Source organism: Colobus angolensis, unplaced genomic scaffold, assembly GCF_000951035.1.
Source record: "Colobus angolensis palliatus isolate OR3802 unplaced genomic scaffold, Cang.pa_1.0 Scaffold104, whole genome shotgun sequence".
Classification (NCBI taxonomy): Eukaryota; Metazoa; Chordata; class Mammalia; order Primates; family Cercopithecidae; genus Colobus; species Colobus angolensis.
The window spans coordinates 7,605,415-7,628,244 of NW_012111364.1; the positions used below are offsets into that span (position 1 = coordinate 7,605,415).

Consider the following 22,830-nt stretch of genomic DNA (forward strand, 5'->3'; position numbering starts at 1 on the left):
TATTTACATATTAAAATAATAAAATATATAACATATATTATACATATATTATATGTGTGTGCATATATATATTTGTTCATGACCCAGTCAGCATCTTCAATGGCTTTTTAAGTCATCTACTGGATTCTCTCAGGGTTGTCTTCATCTGAATGAAGCTGGAAACTCTGCCTGACAGCATGCTTATAATGCTTCTGGATGCCCTTGGTCGACAGCTGCCAGCAGCAAGTGTCTGCAGAGCTGTAGCAGCCTCCAGACCAGCTCTGTCCCTGGTAGCAGTATCATCTAACAAGTATCTGCCCCTGCTTCGTGAAACCACCTGGTATGTCTATATCTGAGCCATCCATAAAAATGCTTGATCAGATTGGAGCTAAGTACCCCACAGGACTTGTGTAGGAACAAATTCAAACATTTATAAAAAGCACTTGATTGTACTGTTTTCCAGTACTTCTCTATCTTCTCTACAAAATGTTGCTCTGTGCTTTTCTGAAACACAAGGACATCCATACACAGCTTCCCCCTGCCTCCACGGGGGACACCAGCCCTGGACACTGCCACGCCAATTAGTATATTTAAATTTTTAACTCATTTGGGTAAATAGTAATAAGCATGATTTCAGAATTATATATATGAGTATGCTAAGTTTTGTGACAAACTGCCAAACTGTTTTCCAAAGTAGCTGTACCATTTTGCTCTCCCAGAAGCAATGAATAAGAATTCCTGTTGCCCTACGTCCTTGTGAGCATTCCGTGTTGTCAGGGTTCTGGGTTTTAGCCATTCTAATAGGCATGTAGTGATATTTCAGTGTTTTAATTTTCATTTCCCTGATGACATATGGTGTGGAGCAACTTTTCCTATGCTTCCTTTCCATCTCTATATCTTTTTTGGTGAAGTGTGTGTTAAGGTATTTGGCCCATATTTTAACAGGGATGTTTTCCTTATTGTTGAGATTTAGGTGATCTTTGTGTATTTTAGGCAATAGTCCTTTACCAGGTATATCTTTTGGAAATGTTTTCTTCTAATCTATGCCTTGTTTTTTCATTCTCTTGACAGTTTCTTTTACAGAGCAGAATTTTTAAATTTTAATGAAGTCTAATTCTTTTTGTCATGGATCTTGCCTTTGGTGTTATTTCTAAAAAGTCATCACAACACCAAAATTTTTCTCCACTTATCATCTAGGAATTTTATTTTGCATTTTATATTTAGGTCTGTTATTAATTTTGAGTTAATATTTTTGAAAAGTATAAATGTCTTGTGTGCTGACATCTATTATCTCATACATTCTGATCTATTTTACACTAAATCTTCTGTGGATCTCTCTTTCTGAAATTTGAGTCAAAGTTCCAGGAGGTGTTATATTTATCTTTAATTCCTTCTTCACCATCAGACCCCTGCCTCCACCCTTGCCCAACCCCCAGCACAACATGGTCTAATATTTTTCATACCTGAACTGTATTTCAGGTACAGGCTCTGACAAGTGCTTACTTATGCTACATTATTTAATTATAACAATAATTTTTTTAAAGATATTATTATCCCTGGGGCAAATAGAGTACTAAAGTGGCCCCAGTGATCCTTTCCCCCTGGTGCTATTATCCTGAATAATCCATTTTCCTTTAATGTGGGTGGAAACTATGGTTTGCTTCTAGGGATAGAATATGGTAAAAGTGAAAGGATTTTGCAGATGTAATTAAGGTCTCAGATTAATCAAATAGATTATCCTGAGTAGACCTGACCTAAGTGAAATCTCTTTACAAAAAGGGACTGGGCTCTCCCTGAAGTTGAAGACTCTATGTTTGCTGTTTATGAATTCAAAAGGAACATCAGGAAGCCTTCAGGCAGCAGCCAGAAGAAAGCTGGGCCCTTTTCCATACAGCTGAAAGATAAGGAATCTGTTAGATACCTGAATGAGCTTAGAAGTGAGTGGCTCTCCAGATAAGAATGCAGGCAAGCTAGTAGTTTTTACAGCCTGTTACACTCTGAGCATAGAGGAACCACCCATGCCATCCCTAGGCTCTTGACCCATGGAAATTGTGAGAGTAAATATATGTTGTTTTAAGTTGTAATAATATTGGTACAGTCATTCTAATTTATTTGTGTGTGAAAAATATTTGTCTGTGTTAAAATATATAAGTAATGTCATGCCTACAATCCCAGCACTTTGGGAGGCCAAGGCAGCTGGATGACTTGAGGTCAGGAGTTTGAGACCAGCCTGGCCAACATGGTAAAACTCTGTCTCTACTAAACATACAAAAATTAGCTGGGCATGGTGGTGGACACCTGTAATCCCAGCTAATCGGGAGACTGGGGCAGGAGAATCTCTTGAACCCAGGAGGCAGAGGTTGCTGTGAGCTGAGATCACCCCACTGCACTCCAGCCTCAGTGACAGGGTGAGACTTTGTCTCAAAAAATAAATAATAAAATATGTAAGTAATAATTTTAGTGTCATTGGGAAATATTTCAAATCAAGAGAAAAAATATAAATACTGAATCAAAGACATAATGAAAAATTCCTAAATGTGAATTTAATTATTTTGTCTTAAAAATAACAATAACACCTATTTCTTAGTTTTTTTCTATTGAAAAATCCTAAACACAATGACCAACCTAGTAACAATGAGCATTGGTGTAATAATACTGGCATTTCAATACCATATTCCATTAAAAGTAGCCAGAGTTCCTTGGATGGATGACTGATTTCAGGCATGAAATACATAAGTTAAGCCTGTTCATTTTTTCATAGCAGAAACCAAAGAAGCTTCCAAAACTACTAGGATTGAGTCAAAAGAACTCAGGAGCCAACTTGAAGAAATCCTTTATGACCAAAAAAGAAAAAAATATTCATTGAAAGAATCATTGCAGTGAGTTGAAACATGTTAAATATATTGCAATTTTAATGATCATATAGACAAAACCAAACAAAAACCTACTAATGGTCACATTTCAAAGATATTACAAAGCCAGCAAAATATTCTGAAAACACATCAAAGAGGAAATAATCACTCTATTATTTCCTATATGAATGTATGTCACAGTAACAAAATGATTGGTGAAGTCAAGTTTCTCTCTACACATATAGTCTATCTTATAATTAAAAACAAAATACATAGCTTCACCATTTCATTAATTCATGATGAGAAATTGAAAATTACATTACTAAAAGGAGAGATAACTAGAAATTTTTGGTACTCTTTATTAACCAGCATCCAACTATACCTGAAGTATTTTTGTTTAAGAAAGAAATCAAACCTGAAGCAGATAGAGCTTCTAGATCTAAATACAAAAATTACAAACGGCCAAGTTGTTTTCAAAAAATACATTGCAAGAGGACAGGAAAAACTGCAGGAACGAATACATTTAGATAATCTTTGAAGACATGTTTATTAAATTTTATGTTTGAACTTTGAATATCAACTTGAAATAATCAAACATTTTTAAAAAGTTAAGCAAACAAAAAATACTTATGAGAGAACTCTGGACTAGATACTTGATGATATAAAGAATTTAGTCAAGTTTTATAAGCTGTAATTGTATAATAATGATAGTTTCAAAAAAGTTCTTAGAGATAAATTCTGAAATTTTTACAGCTGACATTAAATTAAGCCTTGCATTTTCAAAGTAATCTCATAGAGTAAGGAGGAGGATAGAATATGAGGGTGCATTGATGAAACATAAGTTGATATGATATCTACAACGGGCTTCCCTTGCTTTTGACTTTCATATATATTTAACATTTGCCATAATAAAATTGTAAATTAAAATTTGCTTCAAATTTTAAAATAATCGGAAGACATGTCACAGAAACCAAAGACTGAGATCAAAATATTTACAAAAGTCATACCTAGTGAAGGACTATTAACGAAAATATACAAAGAACTCTTAAAGCTTAACAGTAAGAAACAATCCAACTTAAAAATACGTGAAAGATCTAAACAGACACCTCAGCAAAGATCTACAGATGACAAGCCATACAATGATGCTTACCATCATATGTTATTAGGGAACTGCACATTTAAACAACAATGACATACCACCACATACCAATTAAAGTGGCCAAAACCCAGAGCACTCAATACCAAAAGCTTATAAAGATGTAGACAGAGCAATAGAAATTCTCAGTTATTGCTGGTGGGGATGCAAAATGGCACAACCACTTTGGAAAACAGTTTGGCAATTTCTTATAAAACTAAACATACTCTTACCATACAATCCAGAAATCATATTCTTTGGTTTCCAAATGAATTGAAAACTTAAATACACACAAAATCCTGCACACAGATGTTTATAGCATCTTTATTCATAATTGTCAAAACTTAGAAGCAACCAAGATGTGCTTCAGAAGATGAATGGATAAAATAACTTTGGTACATCCAGATAATGGAATTTTTTTCAGCACTAAAAAGAAATGAGATGCCAGGCTGCAAAAAGAAATGGAGAAACCTTAAATGCATATTATGTGAAAGTGTCCAATCCGCAAAAAAGTTACACATTGTATAAGTCCAAGATATAAAAAGATGAGTGATTGCCAGGGACTTACAGGAAATGAGGCATTAATAGGTGGAACACAAACTTTTAGGGCAGTGAAACTTTTCTGTATGCACTATAATGGTGGATACTTGTCATTATATACTTGTCTAAATCCATAGAATGCACACCATCAAAAGTGAGCCCTAATATAAACTGTTGACTTTTTATGATAAGGATATGTCAATGTGGGTTCACATCAATTGCAACAAGTGTACCACTCAGCCAGGAGATGTTTGTAATGGGGTAGGTTATACATGTGTGGAGAGGGAATAGATGGAAACTCTCTGTGCTTATCACTCAATTTTGCTGTGAACCTAAAACTTCTCTAAATATAAAGTAAATTTAAAAATTGCTTCAAACTTCTTGTACTTTTAAACTTCATATTACAACATCAGTGTTAGTTTTGATCTGCATAATCAGAAAGAAAAGTAAAAGCAACTCATGGGTTGGTAGTTTTTTCACTAGTTGTCAAAGAATCCTAGCTTAAGTACAGTGGTGTTTCTTGGGAGCTGTTTGAACTAAATGCATCAACATGGGAAAAAATCAATAAAGCTGTTTAAATGGTTTCCCAGGGACCTTCGTGATGATGGAATACTACTTGTCTTATAAGACCAATAGCTGTAAATGTTCTCATTTTTGTTTATTTGTCTAGGAACAACGACTAGACCTACTTAAACACAGACAAACTGGGGATCTGGAAAAACTGCAAAGCAAAACTGGGTGTTTTCCCCTCTCACTGTCACAACTGGCTGAAAAATAGCTTTAATTTCTCTTTGACTTATACATAATAAATCATTAAAACTTCCGGAGGCAGTATCTTTGGAATGAAGTTGTTTCCTTTTTTAAAAAAATTAATACAGAAGACCTGTAGACACCAACATTCTTAGAAAGCCAAGTGAGGCAATATTCTGTTTGACATGGGATGTTATACTAGATAAGACTATACTGAACTGTGAGTAATAATTTTAGTTAATAGTCTAAAAATTCATGAAAAATCTAATGATATGAGTGAATTTTTTTCTTCATAATGACAACTAGCGCTGTAATTCACATGTTCTTAAATACTGCCCTACATAAGATTTGGTAAAAATTTAAATTATGGATAATTTATTTTAATCACTGGTTCTACAAAATTAAAAGAAATTAAACATCTCCACAAAATTTCTGCTCAAGGAACATTGCTTTACTCACTTGTATATGAGACTCAGACATGTTCCCTGATTCACAGAGCTATTTCAAGTTATTTTAAATGGGTAGGTAGAAACAAATTACACAAATCAATTAATATATCTATATGAATATATAATTTCCAAACTGATCAGTGATAATATCAGTATATTACCGTATCTATAACCTTTTATACTCTTCACAGTCCTAAATTTTACCTGTTTGTTGTCATTTGAAAGAGTAGGAAAATACCTACTACTTAGAGGCAAGATGAGTTCAGTATATCATCCTCAGTACACAATTTACTCTTTCATTTAACAAGTATATATGAAAAAGCAACTGTATTCAACAGTGTGGTTAGCTCTGATGTAGATACGAAAGAAATAGAATAAGAGCATATGGATCTGTGAGGAAACAGGGAAATCAGTTTGGCAGAGTACTCATTCTATGCCAGCACATGTTATGCAATTTAAGTGTGCTATTTTATTTAATTTTACAGAATTTAAATTTAAAAAATAGGTATTATTAAAGGAGAAAAGACATTTTTTAGTTACTCAAATGAAAATATATACATATACAAACGAAACCAAAATCTTATTCTAAGTGAAATGGGAAGAAAAAAAAAAACCCAACAAAAAAACCCAGAACAATTGGCAGTGTATACTGCAGGTGGGAAAAGTAAATTAGGGAAATAGGTGGGAATTTAAAGAAGCTAAGCTCCAAGAATTTCTATTGCAGTCACATCACAGAATCCGTCCACATGAGACATCACAGCTACTGGACACTGGATGTCACCATGATGCCATTGCCATTGGACACTGGAAGTCACCACAAATACCAAAAGTATTTGTGCCTCTCTACCTTAGACTCTTCTGATACTCAAATTCTCAGGCAAAGAATAAATTGACTAATTTTATGACACGTGTCCTGAGCCCTCATGTGAGAGTCCAGAAAGCGTAAGCACTTGTCTTCTGGCTCCGTTTTTCCTCTGCTTCCCTTTAGGAAAAAAAAAAAAGAAAAGTAAAATTCAAGGGTTACATACTTATTTTAAATTATATTAGAGTTACATTTGTTCAGACTCTGCTGTCGATCAACATACGGAAAGGTACAAAATACCTTCACCCCTAAAAATACTAGATAAAATTAAAACCATAGATTTTGTGATACTATCAAAGAGCAGAGGATACCAGGTGAATTCCATTGAGAAACTAGTACTTTAAAAGTGAGCTGAGAGCTATGGCAACTTCCAAACTCGGGTCATCACATAGTCAGAGTACTGATGGATGAAGGGCAGAACTTCCATTGGAAGAGAGAGAGAATTTTCAGAGACAGAAAAAGTCAGCTGACCTTTATGCAAGAGTATGAGCTGATAAAATGTACAAGAAGGAGAAAGAGCTCCAAATACAATAAATTTCTCAGCCCAACACTTCCTATTCTATCCTTATGCTACTGTTATTGGGGGGGGAAATGGTTTGAGGAAAGAACTAGAAAACTGAGAAAATTACATATCCCTGCATAGTGATGCAGTTCTTGGGTTCTGGAGCCCTGCCAGAATGGAATTCAAAAGTAAACCAAAATAATCTGAAACAATGTGTCCAATCTATTTCCAGCTCAAACAGACAAAGTCAAATGGCAGAAGTATGGGAACTGCAGGTTGGACAAATCACAGAAAAAGTCAAACTAATTTAAATTTTGGCCCAATTTTAACTCAACTTCATGTAAGGGCAAATCTGAACTATAAGCAACTCGTCTTTACAACTCCCTGGAAAACAAACAAAACAAAATGAAAATTCACTTAGATCTCCATCATTCTTTTTAAGAACAATGTCCCCAATATAAGAAAATATATATGATATAAGAAAATGTGTATGACCGATGACTGTGACTCATAAACACGATGAAAAACAGTCAAGAAAGAAGATACCTTCAGATGATTCCATTTTTGGAATTAGCATCTAACAACTTAAAAAATGCATACATAAGTTAAATATTTTATGGGAAAAGACAGATATAAGGAGTAAAGAGATGTGCAAGGTGTGAAATAGAGACTATATATAAAAAATCAAATAAAAATTGTAAAGCTGAAAAATAAAATACCTGCATTCAAAAATTTATTTCATTTACTTAACAAAATTGGAAACAACGAAAAAGGATAAGTAAACCCATAAACGTGTCAATAGAAATTAGAACAATTAAAGCATAGTAAAGGAAATGAAATTATAATTTAAATTATAAATAATAACAAAGCATTTTAGGAATTGTAGCATTTAGGAAATTACACAAAACATTAGCACAAAGAATGGGGAAAGCTAAGTACAAGCAGAATGTTGCATTATATGTTAAGTGGTATAATATTTCAAAGTAGATTTTATAATCAATAATTCAAAGATGTAGTAATCCTAAAGAAACAAGCTGTATGTTGAGTTAAGTTGAAATGTCAAGATTAAAATTAAACTAAAGAGGGCATTTCAGGTTCTTACTAAGCTGTGTTTTCATCTCTGTATGTATTTGATAAATGCTCTCGAAAGCATGTTATTCCCAAGGATGCCCTCTCTCACCACTTCTGTTCAACATAATATTAGAAGTTCTGGCTAGAGCAATCAGGCAAGAGAAAGAAAGGGCATTCAGATAGGAAAAGAGGAAGTCCAACTAACCCTGTTTGCAGATGACATAATCCTATATCTAGAAAACCTCATCATCTCAGCCCAATAGCTTCTTAAACTGATAAGCAACCTCAGCAAAGTCTCAGGATACAAAATCAATGTGCAAAAATTGCTAGCATTCCTATACACCAACAACAGTCAAGCTGAGAGTCAATTCATGAATGAACTTCCATTTATAATTGTCACAGAAAGAATAAAATGCCTAGGAATACAGCTATCAAGGGAGGGGAAAGATTAATAAAAGAAGAACTACAAATCACTGCTCAATGGAATCAGAAATGACACAAACAAATGGAAAAACATTCCATGCTTATGGATAGGAAAAATCAATATCGTTAAAATGGCCATATTGCCCAAAGTAATTTATAGATTTGATGCTATTCATATCAAACTACCATTGATATTCTTTACGGAACTAAAAAAAATTATTTTAAAATGCATATGGAACCATAAAAGAGTCTGAATAGCCAAGGAAATTCTAGGCAAAAGAACAAAGCTAGAGGTATCATACTACCTGACATCAAACTATGCTACAGGATTACAGTAAGCAAAACACCATGGCACTGGTACAAGAACACTTAGACCAATAGAACACAGTAGAGAACCCAGAAATAAAACTGCACACCTATAACTATCTGATCTTGAACAAACTTGACAAAAACAATGAGGAAAGGATTCCCTATTCAATAAACGGTGCTGGGATAACTGGCTAGCTATATGCAAAAAAATTGAAACTGGACCCCTTCCTTATACCATATACAAAAATTAACTCAAGATGAATTAAAGATTTAAATGTAAAACCCAAAACTATAAGAACCCTGAAAGACAACTTAGGCAATACCATTCAGGACATAGGCATGGGCAAAGTTTTCAAGACGAAGATGCAAAAAGCAACTGCAACAAAAGCCAAAATTAACAAATGAGATCTAATTAAACTAAAGAGCTTCTGAACAGCAAAAGACACTATCAACAGGGTAAACAGACAACTTACAGAATGGGAGAAAATTTTTGCAACCTATGCATCTGACAAAGGTCTAATATCCAGCACGTATAAGGAGCTTAAAGAAATTTACAAGAACAACAACGACAAAAAAAAACCCTTTAAAAAGTGGGAAAATGACGTGAGCAGACATTTCTCAATAGAAGACATACATGCGGTCAATAATCATAAAAAAAAGCTCAACATCACTGATCATTAGAGAAATGCAAATCAAAACCAGAGTGAGATAACATCCCACACCAGTCAGAATGGCTATTACTAAAAACTCAGGAAACAACAGATGCTGGAGAGGATGTGGAGAGATAGGAATGCTTTTACGCTGTTGGTGGGAGTGTAAATTAGTTCAGCCATTGTGGACAACAGTGCGGCAATTCCTCAAAGACCTACATATAGAAATGCCATTTGACCCAGCAATCCCATTACTGGATACGTATCCAAAGAAATATAAATCATTCTATTATAAAGACACATGCATTCATATGTTCACTGCAGCACTACCTAAATGACCATCAGTCATAGACTGGATAAAGAAAATGTGGTACATATTCACCATGGAATAATATGTAGCCATATAAAAGAATGGGATCATGTCATTTGTAGTGACATGAATAGAGCTGAAAGCCATTATCCTTAGAAAACTAACACAGGAACAGAAAATCAAATATGGCACGTTCTCACTTATAAGTGGGAGCTAAGTGATGGGAACACATGGACACATAGAGGGGAACAACACACACTGGAGCCTACCAGAGGGTGGAGGGTGAAGGGAGGAAGGAGGCAAAAATTCAGGAAAAATAACTAAGGGGTACTAGATTTAATACGTGGGTGATAAAATAATCTGTACAACAAACTCTCATGACACACTTTACTTATGTAACTAATCTGCACATCTTGAATGTGTACCCTGAACTTAAAGTTTTTTTAAAAAGATTTTAAAGAATATCTCAAAAAAAAGTTATCTTAACTCTAGACACATCTAGTGGTTGCATTGACTATTCTCTATGCACATATTTATCAGGGTGCACAAAACCACAGAAATTATTGCTATCATAGTATTTAACAAGGTTTAATATTTCACAATGCAATATTTGACAAGTTTCAAATATTTCCCATAGTACACAGTTAGGTGATTGGGAGAAATTTAAAATAATTAAACAAATAGTAGGTAGCCATACCCATACAAATGCACAATTTATTGACATAGATAAAACATTATCTAGTGTCATAAACACTGGAGACATAATTAAAACATTTTTCAAGGAAGTGTGTGACTACTACTAAAATTATTAGAATGGGGCCAGTCCCACTGGCTCACATCTATAATATCGGCACTTTGAGAGGCCGAGGTGAAAGAATTGCTTGAGGATAGGAATTTGAGATCAGTCCAGGCCACACAGTGAGACTTTGTCACCACTAAATAATAATATTAATAGCAATAACAATAATAATAAAATTTAGCTGGGCATGGTGGTGTCCGCCTGTTGTCCTAGTTATTGGAGAAGCTGAGGCAGGAGGAAGGATCACCTGTGCCCAGGATTTTGAGGCTGCAATGAGCTATGATCATGCCACTGCACTCCAGCCTGTTTGCCCAAACAAGGCCCTGTTTCAGAAAGAGAGAGAGAGCGCGAGAGTGAGAGCTGTTAGAATTGTATTTCTGTTACACAGGTGGGAAAGAAAATAATTTCTTTAAAAAAAAAATAAAAAAATCCTGGCAGCCAAGTGTTGTGGCCCAACCCTGTAATCCCAGCACTGGGAGGCTGAGGTGGGAGAATTACTTGAGGCCAGGAGTTTGAGCATGCAATGAGCTGTGACTGCACCATTGCACTCCAACCTAGGCAACAGAGTGAGATCCTGTCTCCAAAAACAAACAAATTCTGGAGATATTTGGGTATATGTCTAGAAAGCATAGCTGTGTGCTTCTTTTTGAAAAATAGAATATTTCATGCAACAATGGGAACTAGGTATTCCAGATCTAGGAAAAACCAACAGCAATGATGATGACAAAGATAACTAAGATCATAAAGATGATGATACCTACTTATTTAGTAAAAGCTACTTATTTAACACCTCTTATATGTAGTACTTAATTAATTTTTTGATTAAGCAACCCATAAGTTACTTAATGTTGCTTTGTTTTGCTGGAACTAGAAGTCACGTATGTAAATTGTCCAGGTTCAAACAGCTGCTAAAGAAATCTCTTTATAACATAAATCATTTTAAATGGTTTTAGACAACCTGTTCTTTAACCTTAGCTTCTAATTTTCAAACCTATACTCTTTGCTGGAAGAATTGGTGCTAAATTCAACAATGAAGGCTGATGAGAGGGTGTTTTGAAGAAGTGGTCAAGGAAATATCAAATACTTCTCGAGATTGGACATAGGCAAGAGACAGTAGGGTTATGTCCCCAGTTAAGAATCAACTTTGATTAAGTAGCAAGAATAAATTTTAAGATAGATTTATTTTCAGAATTTTTGCTTCTGTGCCCCATGATTATTCTGTGTAATCATTTAACTACGTGCTGGAAATATAGACATGAGAAATACTGCTACAATCCCTGTCTGGATGAAAATAATAGCCTTGCTATAGTATATATCTTACTACTTATTTTAATTTAGAATCTATTAAATAATTTTGCCTTATGGCTTGAGTAATTATTATAACTTAAATAATGGATTCATAATCCAAAAATCAAACCCTGTTACAACAAATAACTGGAATTATTTTCATATTTTTCTACAATAGCATATGTTCTACAGATTAAAATCACTTCTGAATCACCAATATTCACTTATATCATTACCACATTCATGTAAATATGTTGAGTATATAGTCTTTTGCATAAAATTTAGCTATATGTTTTCAATAGTCCATTTCAAGTAAAAATTAATTTATTACCAAAATGCCCATAAACAAAATTATAACCTAGTCAAGCAAAACTGTTTTGAAATATACATTGTGTGTAGTGTCTATTAAATGTTATTGAATATATATATACACACACACACACACACATATATATAACTGTTTTTGATGGATAAACTCTACATATATACCGAAATGTTGAAAATCCAAGCAATTTTGAAAGTAGTTCTGAGTTTTTTTTCTTGATGGCCTACTTATCAGCTTATAGAAAGCATTGTTAAGATATACTACTTCTTGGAAGTTTAAAAATGGGATAAATTTAAGATTGTGACTTTAAATAAGTATCTGGCACTGGAAAATGTTACCAGATTATTTTGTTTATTGCTAATCAAACACAGAAAACTTAGTGGTATCTAAAATCTATAACAGGTTAGCTTATCTCTCTTATAACAAATCATAATTATTATACTATTCTATATGTTTAGCATCAGCCCACTTTGCCTACCTAAGTTTATGATGGAGAGTATGAATTTAAAACTGGTACTTGAATTAGGTTATCGGGAATTATATAGCCACCACAAATGCTTTGTCACCAAATACTTATGTGAAAGATACATATCTAGAGCTCCTCTGTTGCATATGTTACAGCACTGACATTTCTAATGATATAAGCAGTAGCCTAGAGCCTAAAACTTTTACTGCTATCTAGAAGGCAAACTACATGATGGATATAATGTAATTAACAAAAATTCTCTTGAGTTTCAGTTGAAAATGTAAAACATTTTTCTATTTCCCTGGAGTCATTTAATTTTTGTTCTGAAATCTTATCTCTATAAAATATTGAGAGCCAAACAAATAATTCAGAAAGCAAAGAAAGCAATTTTAATTAAAACAAGTGCATATCTTTTGTTTGATTTTCCTTTTAAAAAATTCCAGGACTGGCAATAAACTTTAATATCCAGATTGTCTTATATGTGACATTTGCTTCCATAAACCATGCAGTTATCAAGAGCTAATCCTGTAGAGAAACTAATCAAGGAAGGTGCTACACAAATGCAAAACATATGATTAAAGAGGGGTAAGGCAAATCTCATGCAAAGAACTGAATATTATAATGAAATTGCCACTGAATGGAGATGTGAAGACTTCAAGCTCAATTTAATTAGACCACTGAGTGGAATCCCCTAAGAACAACAAGAATTGAATGGCTAATAATCAGTTTGTTCTTTACTGATTACCAGTTAATCATGTCCCAAACACAACCCTGGTCCCCCTTCTAATTATGAATATATTTTCAGGCCTCTTCTTTAATTTCTACACTTTTTATGGGCACACAAGTCTTAATCAGCTAACTGTAAGAGAACCTACAAACCAAGGAGTGTCTTGAAAGGCCTTCCTACTGTTTAAGAAGTAAATATTTGCATCCTTTAGTGCCACAGTGGTAAACATTAGCTGATCTTGTTAGAGGAAAAAAAGGAGCATAGGAGGCTTGTGCACATCAGCACAGGGCAGATCCTTTCTAAATAAAGATTATTTTTCTTTATAAAGTGCCTGTTTCTTATGGAAATTTTGACATCATGCACATGTGTGTGCATGCACACAAAGAGTGAAAAAATTGTTCATGATTCTACCATGAAAATAAACCACTGATAACAGTTTTATTTTTTTCCATATATATTTGAGAAGGACATACATGCTTCTCATGTATGTGTTTATACTTTTGTAAATAATGTATTTTAATATCAAAATTTAACAATATATCTATTCTCAAAATAAGCATTTAAAGTATTTAATACCTGCATACTTTACTATAAATTGTATATAACATAATTTATTTCAATAGTCATAAATAATATTAAAAAGAGGTGCAAACTAAGTGATTACTAATAACTATTTGTTAGACACCTTAGGATTTAAAAAATATTTTATATTTATGGTTATATCCTACAGAGATTTTCAAAAAGAATAAACTTATTGATTGCTTAAATGTTCTTCCAAACACCAATGTTCAAAGAAGCACTTCAGCTTTCTGGGCTCATGTCTTTGATTATAACAATTTTGTTCTTTAGAACTCTGTACTTATTTTCTCCATTTCTTTTTCTGTTTAAACTTCCGGATTTTTTTCTTAATAGCTCAGTTCTCTAAATTCTGAACTCTATATCTTCTACTTCTTGCAAGTATCCTAACTTCAGTATTCTCCTCATCTTCATTCTGGAAATAACTTATTTTTCTTTTCTTTTTTTCGAGATGGAGTCTCGCTCTCTCACCCAGGCTGGACTGCAGTGGTGCGACCTTGGCTAACTGCGACCCCGCCTCACGATTTCAAGCAATTCTCCTGCCTCAGTCTCCCGAGTAGCTGGGATTACAGGCGCCTGCCACCATGCCCGGTTAATTTCTGTATTTTTCGTAGAGACAGGGTTTCACCATGTTGGCCAGGCTGGCCCCAAACTCCTGCGCTTGTGATCTGCCCACTTAGGCCTCCCAAAGTGCTGGGATAACAGGCTTGAGCCACCACGCCCGGCCGCGGAAATAACTTCTATGTGAGCACACTCCTTCACTAGTTCAGGCTTTGGCAATCAATGCAACCACTTAATACTAAAAGAAAAAATGATTGCCAATATCTTCATTGATAGTAATAGCTATGTTTTTAAATTTTTAATGCTTTAATTCTAAATTGAAAATTATAGTTTTGTAATTGAGTCCTCATTATGTACCAGGAAGTTTACAGGCATTTCCTATGATGTGGTTTTTTTATCATCATTTTATCATATGAAGAAACTGAGGCTAAGTTAAATAACTTGCCTACTTAATTCAACTACCAAACAGGAAAGGTACGTTTCAGACATAAACTTGTGAGTCCAAAGCTTATGCTAACTTTATTACATGATATATCCTCTCAGACAGGATGGTTAATAGTCTACTGGTATAAGTTACGGGGCAGTGAAAGGGTAGATGGAGTGATGGATTGGCTAGGAGGCAGAGGTAATACAGGTAAAAAAAAAATTGAGATAGCAGACTCTGTGCAGACTTGAGTTAAATCAACTTTAAGTTCTGTTCTGCTATTTACTAGCTCTGTAATAGTAAAATAATTATTTAATCTTTCCAAGTCTCATTTTTTGAATCTATTAAATGGGGGTTATGATGAATAGCTTATAGAATTGCTATGAGATGGGCAAAGACAAATATAGGTTCAAAATAAAGGGATAGAGGGCAAATGGAAAGCAAAAATATAATAATAATAATAAAGCAGGTGTTGAAATCCTAGTCTCTAATAAAACAGGCTTTAAACCAACAAAGATGAGAAAAGACAAAGAAGGGCATTACAAAATGGTAAAGGGATCAATGCAACAGAAAGAGCTAAATATCCTAAATATATATGCACTCAGCAGAGAAGCGCCCAGATTCATAAAACAAGTTCTTAGAAACCTACAAAGAGACTTAGAATCCCACACAATAATAGTGGGAGACTTTAATACCCCATTGTCAATATTAGACAGATCAATGAGACAGAAAATTAACAAGGATATTCAGGACTTGAACTCAGCACTGGACCAAGAAGATTTAACAGACATCTACAGAACTCTCCACCCCAAATCAACAGTATATACATTCTTCTCAGCACCACATCACATTTACTCTAAAATTGACCACATAATTGGAAGTAAAACACTCCTCGGCAAATGCAAAAGAATGGAAATCATAACAGTCTCTCAGACCACAGTGAAATCAAATTAGAACTCAGGATTAAGAAACTCACTCAAAAAGACAGAACTACATAGAAACTGAACAAACTGCTCCTGAATGACTACTGGGTACATAACTGAATTAAGGCAGAAGTAAATATGTTCTTTGAAACTAATGAGAACAAAGACACAATGTGCCAGAACCTCTGGGAAACAGCTAAAGCAGTGTTTAGAGGGAAATTTATAGCACTCACTGCCCACAGGAGAAAGCAAAAAAGATTTGAATTGGCACTCTAACATCACAATTAAAAGAACTAGAGAAGCAAGAGCAATCAAATTCAAAAGCTAGCAGAAGGCAAGAAATAACTATAATCAGAGCAGAACTGAAGGAGACAGAGACACAAAAGAAACCCTTCAAATAAGGAATTCAGGAGCTGGGTGTTTTTTTTTTTTTTTTAAGATTGACAAAATGGATAGACCATTAGCCGGACTAAAGAAGAAAAGAGAGAAGAATCAAATAGATACAATAAAAAATGATAAAGGGGATATCATCAGTGATCCCATATAAATACAAACTACCATCAGAGATTACTATAAACACCTCTATGCAAATAAACTAGAAAATATAGAATAAATGGATGAATTCCTGGACACATAAACCCCCCCAAGAGTAAAACAGGAAGAAGTCGAATCCCTGAATAGACTAATAACAAGTTCTGAAATTGAGGCAGCGATTAATAGCCTACCAACCAAAAAAAAAAAAAAAACCAAGGAACAGATAGATTAGCAGCTGAATTCTACCAGAGGTACAAAGAGGAACTGGTATTGTTCCTTCTGAAACTATTCCAACCAGTAGAAAAGGAGGGAATTCTCTCTAACTCATTTTATGAGGCCAGCATCACCCTGACGCCAAAACCTGGCAGAGACACAACAAAATAAAGAAAATTTCAGGCCAATATCCCTGATGAACATTGATGCGAAAATCCTCAATAAGATACTGGCAAACCGAATCCAGCAGCACATCAAAAAGCTTATCCACCATGATCAAGTCGCCTTCATCCCAGGGAGGCAAGGCTGTTTCAACATACGCAAATCAATAAATATAATCCATCACATAAACAGAACCAATGACAAAACCACATGATTATCTCAATAGATGCAGAAAAGGCCTTTGACAAAATTCAACAGCCCTTCATGCTAAAAACTCTCAATAAACTAGGTATTGATGGAACATATCTCAAAATAATAAGAGCTATTTATAATAAACCCACCTCCAATATCATATTGAATGGACAAAAACTAGAAGCATTCCCTTTGAAAACTGGCACAAGACAAGGATGCCCTCCTTCACCACTCCTATTCAACATAGTGTTGGAAATTCTGGCCAGGGCAATTAGGCAAGAGAAATAGGAAGAGAGGAAGTCATATTGTCTTTATTTGCAGATGACATGATTGTATATTTAGAAAATTCCATCGTCTCAGCCCAAAATCTCAACCTGATAAGCAACTTCAGCAAAGTCTCAGGATACAAAATCAATGTGCAAAAATCACAAGCATTCCCATACACCAATAAAATCAAAACCACAATGAGATACCATCTCATGCCAATTAGAATGGTGATTATTAAAAAGTCAGGAAACAAGTGCTGAGGAGGATGTGGACAAATAGGACCATTTTTACACTGTTGGTGGGAGTGTAAATTAGCTCAACCATTGTGAAAGACAGTGTGGCGATTCCTCAAGGATCTAGAACCAGAAATACCATTTGACCCAGCAATCCCATTACTGGGTATATACCCAAAGGACCATAAATCATTCTACCATAAAGACACATTCATACATATGTTTGTGGCAGCACTATTCACAATAGCAAAGACTTGGAACCAACCCAAATTCTTATCAATGATAGACTGTATAAAGAAAATGTGACACATATACACCATGGAATACTATGCAGCCATAAAAAGAAATGAGATCATGTCCTTTGTAGGGACATGGATGAAGCTGGAAGCAATTATCCTCAGCAAACTAGCACAGGAACAGAAAACCAAACACCACATGCTCTCACCTATAAGTGGGAGCTGAATAATGAGAACACATGGACACAGGGAGGGGAGCAACACATACTGGGGCCTATCAGAGGGTGACTTGAGGGGATGGAGAGCATTAGGAAAAATAGCTAATGCATGCTGGACTTGCTCCCTAGGTGATGGGTTGATAGGTGCAGCAAACTACCATGGCACACGTTTACCTATGTAACAAACTGGCACACCCTACACATGCACCCCAGAACTAAAAATAAAAATTAAAAAAAGAAGCAAGTGTTTCTGTGTGCTGATTTTCTATCTTGCAACTTTACTTAATGTGTTTGTTAGTTCTAACAGTTTTTTTTAGTAGAATCCTTACCATTTTTTTTATATAAGATCATCTGTTTAAAATGTCATCATCAAGGAAAATAGCACTCCCATTCTCCAGTTCCTGTGGGAGAATAGGTGCCTAATTACGTGGGGCCTCTTACTCCAAGTTATAAATCTACTCCCATTTTTAAAATTTGAGAAGTTTATTTTTCAAGCCAATTTGCCAACACAGACTGTCAACCTAATTACCAAATGAATTTAGGAAGAATCATGCTGTGAAGCCTTCTTACTTGAGGACTAGTTATTGTTTATCTTGAAAAACATGTATTTTATGGGATGTATCTCCTTGTCTATATAAGAAGGTGAGATTTGTCTTTTCATTATCTTCAGTGGATTGATTGTGATTTATGTCACATTCTGGTTTAATGCTAATTCAATAATAATGCTTAATACTTGTTCTATCTTTGTGAAGAGGTATCCTGGCTTGGGGGATGACTTTGTTTTTAATTGTATTTCCCCAGCTACATTACATGATCTTTAATGGAATAAGGCCACATAATAATGCCTGCTCCTATTTCTCAAGGGGAGAGCTGGCTACCTGATTATAACATACTATAAAACATGGTGTACTAACCTTTTGATATTATAGACTTGGACAAGCCTAAGGCTGGTATCCTATTCACCATGTTACTCCTTTCCTTTCTATCCAGACTAATATTTCCATAACTGGTAAATGTTAATTTCAAAATAAAATAAGAGTATTTCATCTGAAAGCTCCCATCAGTGGAAATATTTCTAAAACCTGAGGAGGGTGTAAAGGCCTTTAAAACATGTCACAGTCTTGTTTATGCAGAGTTTCAAATTCTGGTCACAAGGTTGTCTTCTCACAGCCATGGGAAATAGCACTAAGTAATCACAGTTATCTTTCTTATGTGGCTTCAGATCCATTCTTAATACAGGATCACAGTATCTACCACCAATAAATCAGCATTGACTCCTCAGATAATACTTAGGTCATATTTCAGATCTTACATGAAAGATTATTTTAGGACAAAATTAACCTTTCAGGTGGGTGTCAATCTTTTTGGACTGCTATAAGTTCTGAAGGCTGGGAAGCCCAAGATCAAAACACTGGCACATTTGGTGTCTAGTGAGGGCCAGCTTTCCAGTTCACAGAATGTATCTTCTTTCTGCATCCTTACATGGTAGAAGGGGAGCTCTGGTCTCTTCAACCCCATATAGAAGCACTAATCTCATTAATAAAGGTTACACCCTCATGATATAATCACATATCCAAAGTTCTACCTCCTAATACTATCAAATTGGGGATCGATTTCAACAAATGCATTCTCAGGGTACGTAAACATTCAGGCCATAGAAGTAAGGTATGTTAAAATTTGTCCTTCTGTGACTTAAGCAGACATATTGACATCCTAGAAGAAATATAAGCAAATTCGTTCTGTAAAGAGCCAGAGAGCAAATGTTTTTGGCTTCATGTGATACACAGTCTGTTATATCTACTTAACCCTACTGTTGTGTTGCAAAAACAATCAGAGACAACAAGTAAATGAATGGGAGTGGTTATGTTTAAATAAAATTTTATTTATAAAACAATTGGGAGGCCAGATTTGGCCTAGAAGTTGTAGTTTGCTTACCCCTGTCCTAGAGAATATAACAATAGAAATTTGAGAATTATAATAGCTACGTACAATAATGTGGCAATTTCTTTTGGAACTTAAGCTAATTTAATAGAGACTCTTTATAAACAATGGAATTATCTAATAAATGGAAATTTCTCTCACCATAAGTTTTAAAATAAAGCATTGGTTTATTATACATTCATCTTTTTGGGAAATAAAGTTCCTCCACGGAACATACAATTTGTTAAAATAATAAATGAAATTGGAGCGACAATGCAAGCCTTTCCAGAGATTGTATCTCCCCAAAGAAATTGTGAGCTTTCAGGCATTTATTGAAAGCACATAATTACCTCCTGTGTGCCTCCATCATTTGGAGGGCTCCTTTCACTTTAAAGGCTACCTAAGTGTTGGGTTAATTATAGGGGAAATACTAGTACAATTCCACTTGTGACTTCTACTCTGTCCTGTTCATTCTACTAACAGCAGTAGGGTGCAAATCTAATAACTACCCCCATTTGCCTCTCTCTGAAGAGAACAGTACAGCCTGAATTTTATCAACAGGACTGATTAGATAGCAAACAGGCTGTTTCTGCCTTTGTAAAAGTAATAGTCAAGATATATTTTTTTCCTGATTTTGCATTTTTTCTTATAGTGAAAAAGACAAATACAACTTCCTCTTTATTCTACTACTACTTCTTCATGCATCAATACACTCACAGTTTAATTCTAGTGGAAGGGATCATGAATTTCCCATTCCTTGGATGGACATTTGTCAGAATGACAATATATCTTCTTCTGGGGAACATGTTGTGTCTGTAAAAAAAGGTCCCAAAAATGTTTCAGGGTAAACAGTTCACAGATGACACTACAAAAGAGATGCCCTCTGCTTCTACTTCCTCCCTATATAGTTTTGGAGGTCAGTAGTGATCTGAGAAACACTTGTATAATAAGTAGGGACGAGAGTTTCCAAAGCCTATTTTATTTATTCTCACTTAATCCAATAAACTTAACTCTTTATTCTGAGCCTTCTCAGTATTTAAATTCATTCATAGAAAGAGGCTTTGGAAAGACCTGGAGTCAAACATAGGTTTCTCTATTCCCTAGCTGTGTTACCTGAAAAGAATGTGTATTCTGCTGTACTTGGGCAAAATCTATTTCTTTCTCTCCCTCTCTCTCCCCCTCCCTCCCCTTTGTATCATACCCAGAGTGGTTTCTGCTTTCCTAACTTGATCCTGTCTAATACTCCTACCTCGCAAATATAATGCAAGAATAGACAGTAATCAGGTGAGCAAAAATTATGGTCTACTGTATGATACTTAGTAGGCACCACTACTCTGACTTTAATGAAGTGAAATTTATGAATTTTTTTCTTCTATAATTCCTCTGGAAGAATTAAGCCCTTTATCCTTTACGGCATCCAAATGACTCAGCAGTATCTCCATTATATCACTTAAGATATAGTTTTAAAATTAATCCATGTACACATCTGTATCCCCATTAAAATACGGGCCCCTTCAGGGCAGGACTTATTTTATGTCTACAGTACCTCACACAGTGTGTGGTTCATAATATGCAATCAGAAAATGAGGAAGTGAGGAATGTGTGGGTTGAAGGTGGAGAGAGGAGGGGGAGGGGCAGCATTTCTAATCCTCTCCTTAATGATAAAGGAATATGCAAATTGAACTTAAAATATGAAGATCACATATAATGAATAATTTCAGAGAAAGTAATATTTAGACAATTTCTAATCTTTGTACCAAAAAGGGAGTTAGAAATATTTTTTTCTGTTTTCTATTCTAAAACTTAAATATGCCTTTTTAAAATTACATCGGTATGCAATTATGCTTATAGAAGGATAACTTTTATTTCAGGTAGTCAAATAATAAAATGTTAGAGTGGGAAGAAGGCAAAAACAGGACATTTTTTTAAAAAAACAAATCTCTCTCAAAGAGCATCCTGGAGATTGAAGCACCCTTTGAGACCATTCGTAGATTCTGAAGTACCCCTAGTAAGACAGTGAATAGAAACTGTGATTAAGGGCTGTCTGGTTATTTCTTTTGTTTAAATGTCCTTTTCACAGATGACCCAACTCATTCTGTTGTCAGGAATTTAACAGACCATCTCAAGACCTTAGCAAAATGTTAGTGTGTCAGCGTTTGTGTATGTGTGTGCATATGTGATTGTAAGTAGTTGAGGAAAAAGGTTTGGCAAGCTTTCTGGAAGATACCTTCATTGCCTGAAAAAAAAAAATGTAAGATGAAAAAATAGGAAGCTCCTGGCTTTTTCTCCTCCCATAGACACAGCAAATAAATGGCTACATATGGTTGAATTCCCTCTGAGAGAAATTCAGAAAATAGTCGAGAGACTCCAACACATGGTACCACTAAGAAATATTCACATCAAAAACAGGTAGGAGGCCAGGTGTGGTGGCTCATACTTGTAATCCCAGCACTTTGGGAGGCTGAAGTGGGATGATTTCTTCAGACCAAGAGTCTGAGACCAGCCTGGGCAACATAGGAAGGACCCTGTCACTACAAAAAATAATAAAAAAATTAACCAGGCATGGTGGTGCATGCCTATAGTCCCAGCTTCTCAGGAGGCTGAGGTGGAAGGATAACTTGAGCCTGGGAAAGTTGAGGTTATAGTGAGTCATAATGGCACCACTGCACTTCAACCTAGGCAACAGAATGAGACCCTGTCTCAAAACAAACAAACAAACAACAACAACAAAACAGGTAGGAAAAGCTGAGACCCACTTATGCAACAAAACCCACCCTGGGTAAAGAGCCTTACAATTGGAAAGGAATCCTCAACTCTCAATTTCTTCCTGAAGAGTGAAGGGTTTAGAACACATACACAGCAATCCAGTTTTTACGGCTCCTACCTGAAGGACTGGCTCCTAGGTCTCTTAGCCCTGGAAACAGAAGGGGCTCAG

At 35.0% G+C, this 22,830-nt stretch overlaps 1 pseudogene; it reads right to left on the bottom strand.

Moving 5' to 3' along the window:
• The window catches only part of LOC105512867, a 1,163-nt pseudogene extending 881 nt beyond the window's left edge, over window positions 1-282 (bottom strand).
• Between the last annotated feature and the right edge of the window lie 22,548 nt (window positions 283-22,830).